The 9,316-nt window shown below is 36.1% G+C and overlaps 1 non-coding gene across 1 annotated transcript; it reads right to left on the bottom strand.

The window, feature by feature from the left end:
- Window positions 1–725: 725 nt before the first annotated feature.
- On the bottom strand, window positions 726–806 carry LOC114106396 (small nucleolar RNA SNORD35). The gene has a single exon (XR_003585181.1). It is a non-coding gene; the product is annotated as a small nucleolar RNA SNORD35 (small nucleolar RNA).
- Between the last annotated feature and the right edge of the window lie 8,510 nt (window positions 807–9,316).

Genomic DNA, 9,316 nt, shown 5'->3' with positions numbered 1-9,316 from the left:
AGCATTGTCCATAGACCACAAATAAAGTGAGTAAAGAGGCAGCTATTATAGTTGGAGGGTATCAGGGGCAGATAACATTTTTCAGAGACAGTGGCAAGGAAATCCAATTTCAGTCTAAGAGTAGAGGGAAGCCACTGAAGTTGGGAAATGGAAGTATGGCCATATCCAATTCACATTGTTCCAGAAGATGAAATTTCTCACTTTAAGAAAACCACAGTTAAATATTTTTCACCCAGAGAAAGTATAAAATAAAACTCTCAAAACAATTCACAAAACAAAAACATATTTAGAATTTCCTTTTTCTTTCTTTTTTTTTTGTTTGAATGGAAAAATTACTTTATTTCATTTGGGGGAGTGGGTAGGCCCCCAGTTTCAGAACTTCTGGAATTGCATCCTGGATCCAACAGTCTTGGTGTGCTAGAGAATGTTAATGCACAAGTGGGGAGTTGGGGGGCTGGCACTGGCCCTCAATGATAATCTCTGATCTAGATGTTCTTGAGTCAGGAGAGAAGGTGAACAGAAAAGTTCTTCTGGTACTTCTTATAGGAATAGTGCTTGCTGGGTATTGTGGGAATAATAATCATCTTCTGTGTCTCATCTTGCTAATAATATACCTCAGGGCTGGGGACAGAGCATGTGTCATATTCCACAGAAATGGAGGTAAAGTGTTAACCCAGAGCATGAAGAAAATCAGAAGCTCTGTGTGGCAATCCCAGGAAGTTCTGTGTTTGCCATTATCTCTTCCAAGTAGCTTTCTCAGCAGTGCCCATGACAGGCATCTGAAAACCTTAATGGAAACAGATGGCATCTGCAAGAATTTTAGAATATACTTTATCCACAGGACACTAAAACTAGATGTCAACAGCACAAGTTAAGTAGGACTTTGTTTCATGTTCCCCATCTTTACTACCTACTGAAACTCTATACCACCTGGAAATGGGGGAAAAGGATAAAAAGAGCAAATTAGTGAAACAGGTCTCAATGTAGGAGATTAAACCTTGAATTAAATGATAGCTTTTATTTTTAAAAAAATATTTGAGTGGATTTAATTTTACCACCTATGAATGGCAATAATACTATGAGACTTACAATAAAGATTATTCCAGGAAAGGATAAACTAGCTAAGAGAATATTACTAAAGGGGCAAACAACAAATAAGTCATTCTTAATTTAGACCATATTGAAATCATCTCTGTAAATAAACATTGTTTGTATGCCAAAGTGCAGGAAGCAATTGGTCTCTTAAGAAAGTGAAATTTAAATTATTTTTATGCCATTTTTGCTCACCTGCAGCATCTCCACTGCATTGTAAAGTGCCTTGAACATGGTATATTACCTAGTATTGAATCAGCTTGAACAGACTATGACAGGTTGGCTTACTCCTATTAATCCCAGAAACTTTTCAAATAAAACTCCTTATTGTAAGTTTGATTTGGTGATTAAAACTATAGCCAGATTTCTTTAAAGAAGAAATTTATACAAAACCTATCCCATATTATTTTAAGACAACTGGATTATTTGAGCAAAATAGAGAAAAACTAATTTAATTCCAAATAATTTCTTCATATCTTTTCTAGAAAAACATCCCATTTAAGATTCTATAGAACATATAAATCTATTTGCCAGGATTCATTATAGATAATTGAGGAAAAGCATTTTGAATGATATCCTAGAACTGAGACAGGGACAAAGAACAGGTAGTCAGCATAGATAATATATGATTGGATTGGAAAGATGGGAACTACTTATCAAAGAAAAGGAAATGGGTTGCTAACCACTAACCTCAGAATAGTACAACCTCCCACCCCTCAACAACACAACAGGTTGCTAACTCCTCTGGGGGAGGGGAAGGATCATCACACTTTCCACTCAAGCAATTATCCCTGGGACTACTCTTTCCTGCCTCTTCTCACATCCCCAGGAAAGAAAGGAGGTGGGGGGTCTATAAAAAAGCAAAACACCTTCACTCCCACAGGCTCCAGCTCTGGGTCCCTGCAACTTCTCTCTAGAGAAGTCAGTCTAGGTCTCTGTTCTGTCTTAAAATAAAACTTGTTTTCTATGCTTGCCTCACCGTTTTTCAATGGTGTGTGTGTGTGTGTGTTGGGGGGTGGATCCTGATTTCCAAAACCAGTATCAAAACAAGAAAAAAAAGTCAAAAGAAGTCAGCCATACCCTCAGGTGTCTGACAATTTATTAGTTAAATTGGAGAGTTCTGAGCAGCTGTGGCAAAGTGCTAAGGGAAGTCCATTCAATTAAGTGTTCTAGTGAGACTTACTACTTCAGGCACAGAAATCCAAGCAGACAAGATGATTAATTAAAAATATCAAATGACATAAAGGTACAACTTGGTGACCCATAAAAAATGTTATCCAGCCTGGGCCCTGGTTTTTGAAAAGTAGATCTGGGTAAATAAAATGGAAAAAAAAATTTTAAGTTTTTACTAAAACTCTGTAAGACATTAGTCATATAAGAAACATTCCTTTTGATACTTGTTGGGTGTGTGGAAGACACACACCTTTGGTTTTATTTCCCCTATCAGGTTTCTCCTGGCTGAAGTTAAGCTTCTGTCTGCTGAGAAGAACATCACATAATCCCTTACCTCTCTCCCTCCTCTCCAAAGGGCGCCAAGTTTTCTCAACCAATCCCCCCAGGATACAGTGTCCACTTGCCAGTTCCTGAGTCACCCTGCCAGTCGGCACCCGCCAAGTCTCCAAGCAACCCTTCTTAAACTGAAGTTTGCAAGCTCATGCTCTCTACTCTCTTCCTCTCCTTGTCTCTTCCTCTCCTTTTCTTCCCCTTCAGGGCTACAGATCTTTTCTTATTCTTTTCTTCCCCTTCGGGCAGCCCCCCCCCCCAATAAAATCTCTTGGTGAGTCACTTGCCTTTCAATACTTAACTGGAAGATTCAAGTTCAGAGTGAAAAAAAAAAAAAAAAAAAACTTTCTTTTAACTTCCGCATCAAATAGAACTTGAATTTAGTGCAAAATAATGCTTCAACAGAAATTTTTGAGATATCCAGAATATTGGCAGGAACAGCAAGATTTTGTACAGTTTGGCAATTGCTAGAAAAAAATCAGTATCATCTACAGGAAGCAAAATGGACAACCGAAAAAAAAAAAGTTAACGTGCCAGGAAACCACAGAATCTGCACCTCATGGAATACCGGATGCCACATATGTTGTTTATAGACTGTCCAATGAATGAGTGGAAACAAGGAAATTTGAAGGTATGTTACTAAAACAGGAGAGCTGATGGGGAAATATTGGAGAAATGTCAAATATATTTAGATGGAGATTTACAGGGACTGTTCTGATGGGTGGCAAAAAGAATCATTGACACAGAATTTTTAGTTAAACAGATTTATCTATCACTTGCAATTTACAATTCTTCATTCTTTATATTTCATTTCTTTGTACAATTATCTCAGTAAATAACACCATAGTTTGTTTTGCACAACCAAGAGAAGCAGTAGTCATGTTAGTGTACACTTGTCTTCACTGTACACATGGTGTTGGCACCAAATAATATAGACACTTCCTACTAAAATTCCTGACAAATACCTTAATCTAAACCTTTATTATTCTCACATAAATTGCAATAGACTTTTATGTCGTTTTCTGCTGATACTGCTGGTGACGAATTCTGCTTCCTCACATGTTAAAGTTTGAACATTAGAGAAGCATGTTGAGGCAAGCATATAAAACAGGGTTTATTTAAAAAGGCATAAAATAGACTTTTCCTGGGAGGGAGAAGAGGGCCATAGCAGGTATCCTGGTATCTCAAGAAGCAAGGTGTTCAGCCATTTTTATATGTCGTAGGCTTCCTTTTTTTCTCCTGCCCTCTTCCTCTTATCTTTCTCCTTCCAGAGTACCATGGCTAGGCCCAGGGATGCTCATGAGGCCCAGGAATGCTCAGTAGAATGGCCAAAAGGTGGGAAACAGGTGGGTTGAAGGGAGATGGGCAGTATGGTGCATCCCAGGACACATTAACAAATTTATTTCCCTGTAGGGAGGGGCAATTCCTGAGACAGGTTACCTTAGCAACAGGTTGGAGCAGGGGCAGTTTCTTGATGGTGGAAGAAGAACTCTGAAGGAATTAACATTTCAATCCTTCAGGGGACAGTCTCCAACTTCCAGGACTCACTCAAAGTTGGCCTCCTTGATCCAACCTGACTCGATTTACCTATCTATACTGACTGCCTGTCTAATTCTGGCTTCACTGCTTTAGTATTTTTATCTATCATATTAGTGTAAGATCATCTAAGAATATAATTTTCATAACTTTGATACCCTCATTAAATCCTCAGGTCTTTCTGATAATTTATTCATAAATTCTAACTCCCCTGTTGTAGGGATAGATGAGACAAGGCACCAAAGATAGCAGGAAACAGTTTTATTTGACTGCAGCCAGGCTCAGAGGGCCCAGTTTCTGCTGTAATCAATCAATCCCCTGAACCCAGAGTTCAGGTAGTTTCAGAATTTTATACCCAGCATGTAAGGGGAGGGGCTCAGAAGTTCACAGTCTGTAGAACTTCACATAAAAGCACTCTTTTCTTTCACTATTCTGGGCAAGTTAACCCTTCAAGGATAACACCTGAGAAGGGGAGAGCTTCTTCTCCCCTTTCTTTCCTCCCCCTGCCAGCTGTTACCATGGAGCTCAATTGGTAACTTATCTTAGAAGTGTACACATCTCTGTGAAGCCCCAGCTCAAGGCCAGAGGCCTTGTTTACACATTTCTACAAATTACTATACTAGATACACATTTATGAAAAACTATTAAGGAGGTGTCCAGCACCAGCACTGTTTTCTAGAAATTCACATCATGCTTGCATTCCTGAATGTATTTTACTCTTTCTTATTTGGTAACTTACATAAGTTGTTTTTGTTTTGTTTTGTTTTGGGGTCCTGGGGATTGAACTCAGGGGCATTCAACCACTGAGCCACATTCCCAGCCCTATTTTGTATTTTATTTAGAGACAGGGTCTCACTGAGTTGCTTAGTGTCCCTTTTGCTCAAGCTGGCTTTGAACTCTGAATGCCCTTGTCTAATCCTCTTGAGCTGCTGGAATTACAGGGGTTCCCCACCTTGCCTGGCCACGCAAACTGTTTTATTTTGTTCAGTTATAGACATACCCACACCCACTCAAACATTATCTGTTTCATTAAAATTTAATTTTAATATCTCCACCTCCAGCAGGTTTTCCTCACTCTCATTTTACCCAATTTCAGAACATTAGCAAGACATTTTAATCAAGAAATAAAAACAATTTATCTTTAAAAACCAGGTTGTGGTAGAATGAATGACATACATTCAGAAACTCATCTACATTTTTTTGGTAAGCTTGATTCTGCTTGGGTTTTGGGGGGAAAGATTTAGAAGACTCTCCTTGGGGAATTTTGTCTGCTGTTCTCTGATGTCATTGTCTAGTGTGGGCCAAATATCTCCTGGAAAAATATATTCCCAATATCCCCATGTAGAAAAATTGAGGCTGGGGAGCAAATGGACAATCAGTATAGGTAATGAATAATTGTGTCAGATTGGGAAGATGAGGGCTGGTTTGAAAGAAAAAAAAATAATAATAATAATACCTATAGAGTACTCCCTCCTTCACCACCTGTTGTCAAGGTTTCCTGCCTCCCAGGAATTATTCCTCCCAGCAAGGAGTTAATGAGCACTCCTGCCATTGCCAAATTGCACCTGGAGTTAGTGACTCCTTTCAGACCTATACCCTTTGGAAAGCTTTGTTCCTGCCCTTGGATCGCTAGACATTTTGGGTTGCGTAGGCTGGATGGGGGAAGAGAGAGCATGAGAACAAATAAGACTTAACATGTATAAAAGGGGCAGACACCTCCACTTCATTAGACACCCAACTTAGGGATTCTTCTCTTCAGAGAAGTCTATCTTTGTTCAATTCTTTAAATAAAAATTGCTTTCTACGCTTGCCTCAGCATGTCTCTGGTGTTAGATTTTCAACATCAGGGAAACAGGACTCAGCCCTGATTTTCTTCACCAGTATTAAAATCAGCTCCTTTCCAATTTTCATATTCCTATTCAAACCCTAGAGAAGACTTGGATAGAACTGACCATACCAGATCACACCAAAGGCCTTGGAGTTGAGGAACTTCTTGAGATTTCTGGGTCACAAGCTCATGCATAAGTGATAGAGGAACATAGAAATTGGAAGTGTCAGAAGTATCACATGGAGTAGAGAGGGTGAAACCTAAATAATCCAGAAAAGGAAGAGGAGACAGATTAAAGCACACACAGGATCACACAGGTTATGATAGTCCAGTAACCTTAGTCTTCCTAAAACTGAACCAGTTAGATCTTCCATTACTTCTTATCACAAGACTTTAACACAGTGCATATTTCAATGCTCATGTTTTTAACTTTTTAGACTCTCTGGTAGATACAAATTCCTCAACAATAGAGTATTATTTATTTATTTTTTGTTTTGTATGTTACCAATACCTTCTAGGAGCCTGCAAAAATAAAAAATAAAAAAGTATCACACAACATTTGATGAACACATAAGTGCCAGTACCATAGCATATGTACCTTGTTTTTCTCCCAAATCATATCTAATTGGAATATGGTTTTACATTGATTTCTTTATGATTTTCAGAACTGTGGCAAAAAGTAATCTTCTACTTGACAAAATTGTTATTGCTTGAATTACATATTATGCTTAACATAATCATTTATATTATAACTTCCCCAGAGACAGTTTTACATATTTGGGTATTAAAAACATTTTTTTTATCAATCTCATATCAAAGGGCATGGAAAATCTGATTATCGTCATTTAAACTTCATCCCTAATTATATATTAAAAATAACTTTTTATCTTTTCATTTTTTATTTTACTCTTTGTTGTTTATATGTGTGTTGGATAACTGAAAAAAATGTGAATCTAGCCATAGCTACATCAATTTTTCAGAATATATAGAAGAAAAACCCTTGTACATTAACAATTATTAGGAGTACATTTAAATTGTTATTCACTTGTGGAATTGCTTTAATTTCTGAATAATGTGTCATTATAGACAGAGGATTCAAGGCAATGCAGTGTCTATTGGAGTCATTTAAGTCTTCATTATATCTATATGTCATTCACTGTTGCCACTCACTTGACACTTCTCAACCTGAAGAAGAATCAATAGCAGATGAGAAATCACTGGATGAGAAACAGCAAAAACAATAATTTATATTAAAGTACAAAATCTCAAGAAAACTAAAAAAAAATGTTTTCTGCTTATTCTGAGGAAATTTACTGTGGAAATTTTATTAGACTCTTGAATTAATTTCCCTTAAGCATTGGAGGTAGCTCAATTATTTTTTTCTAACCAATGAAAATGTTTAGTTTTAATTTTCAAATATCTAATTTACTTTAATGCAAAGGAGATTAAATAGCAACAAAATTTTTCTTAAATTATCAACTTTTTCCGTTGGGAGTAGTGGTGCACACCTGTAATCCCAGTGATTTGGGAGGGTGAGGCAGGAGGATCCCAAGTTCAAAGCTAGCCTCAGCAACTTAGCAAGGAAGCCATAAGCACCTCAACAAAACCCTGTTTCTAATAAAATATAAAAAAGAGCTGGTGATGTGATTTGGTGGTTAAGCGTCCCTTGGTTCAATCCCTGGTACAAAAGAAAAAAAAAGAAAGAAAAAGAAATATCAGCTTTTCTTAACCTAGTAAATGAAAATACTAAAACTCTTTATTACATTTGTTGATTTAGATTGAAATCATTTATCTATTTGTTTAATGTATATTTATTGGTAATAAGTAGGAACTAAACTACCCTGTTACATGTTAAGGAAATTTAGATGATATGACATTAAATGTCTATGGAGTATGTGTAATAGTCACTTGCCTTATGGTTTATCTAATTTTCCCATGATTGTAGCAAATTGGCCTGTATCTGTTAATATATTTAAGTGGCAAGTCAGTGGAATGACAGAAGCCTGGAGAAGAGTCTACAGTCAAAACGTGAAGTTTTCTTATTGCTATATAAGTGCAAAGCAGTGAAGCCTACTGAACCTTAATTTACTCATTCATCAAGCTAAACAAGGAGTTATGTTACTTCTTAGGATTACTATAAAAATTAAATATAATTAATACTATTATTTTGTCAGTATACTTGATAAAACATATGAGATAAATATTTTCTACTGATATAAAAAGAGGAAAACTTGGGACATTCTTTTCTCTAAACATCTGTACATTGACATTCTGATACAATAATCAATTAATTCTGTTAATATGAAGATATTTAACAAAGTAGATGATTGCCTAGGTGTTATTTTAATAAGCAGCAGGAAACAAAACTATGAACTTGAAACAAAAAACCTGTTTTAAAAAATCATCCTATCATGGGGTTAGAAATGATGGTTGAATGGGATGGACATTGTTATACAAAGTACATGTATGAACACATGAATTAGTGTGAATATACTTTGTATACAACCAGAGGTATGAAACATTTGTGCTCTTAATGTGTAATATAAATTGTAATGCATTCCGCTGTCATATGTAAATAAAAAAATCATCCTGTCAAAATAAAAAATCTAATTTTAAAATGTAAAATTAAAACATAAACCTTATTTTATGTTTTTAGGATCAAGGTGGGTGGCATTTCTCTAAAACAGATTTTTTTTTAATCGTTTTCACAGATTCCAACCTTCCTTTAAGAGTCACTGATGTGAAGTCTATCAGTGCCTGAATCTCTTTGGGAATGCTTGTTTGAGATTAAGATTTTAAACTGCTCTATGTCATTGAACAACAAGCATTTGTGAACTGAGAAAAGAGCAAGGAAAACAGTCTACAGAGTTGTAGAGCTAAGTTAGACTACCTAGAGAATCACTTTTTTTTAAACCTCTTTATTGAAGTGTGATTGATATATGAAAAAAAAAAAAAAAACTATATATATTCAACATAAAATCTTGATGAATTAAGGGATATTTACCTGTACCACTTTCCAGACTAAAACATATCCAACAACATCCAATGTTTCTTCAGCCTACTTTATTATTATTATTGGGTTGGAGATTTTTTGTTTGTTTATAAGAACACTGAAGATATATCCTCTCAGTGATTTTAAGTATATAATTCAGTGTCTTTAGGTATAGGCGCAATGTATTATAGATCTCCTGAACTATATTGTGCTCTTGTGTGAAACTTTGTGCTCTTTAATGTTTACCTCCTCTTCCCACAAAAGTCCTGCTTCATTCCATGGCAAATATCATTCCAAATTCTACAAATTGGCTAGAGTCCAGATATAAGATTATCATTTTTTTTTTTTGTCTCTCTGTGTCTGGC

Source organism: Marmota flaviventris, chromosome 8 (genome assembly GCF_047511675.1).
Source record: "Marmota flaviventris isolate mMarFla1 chromosome 8, mMarFla1.hap1, whole genome shotgun sequence".
NCBI lineage: Eukaryota > Metazoa > Chordata > Mammalia > Rodentia > Sciuridae > Marmota > Marmota flaviventris.
This window is presented reverse-complemented; position numbering and strand designations above follow the sequence as displayed.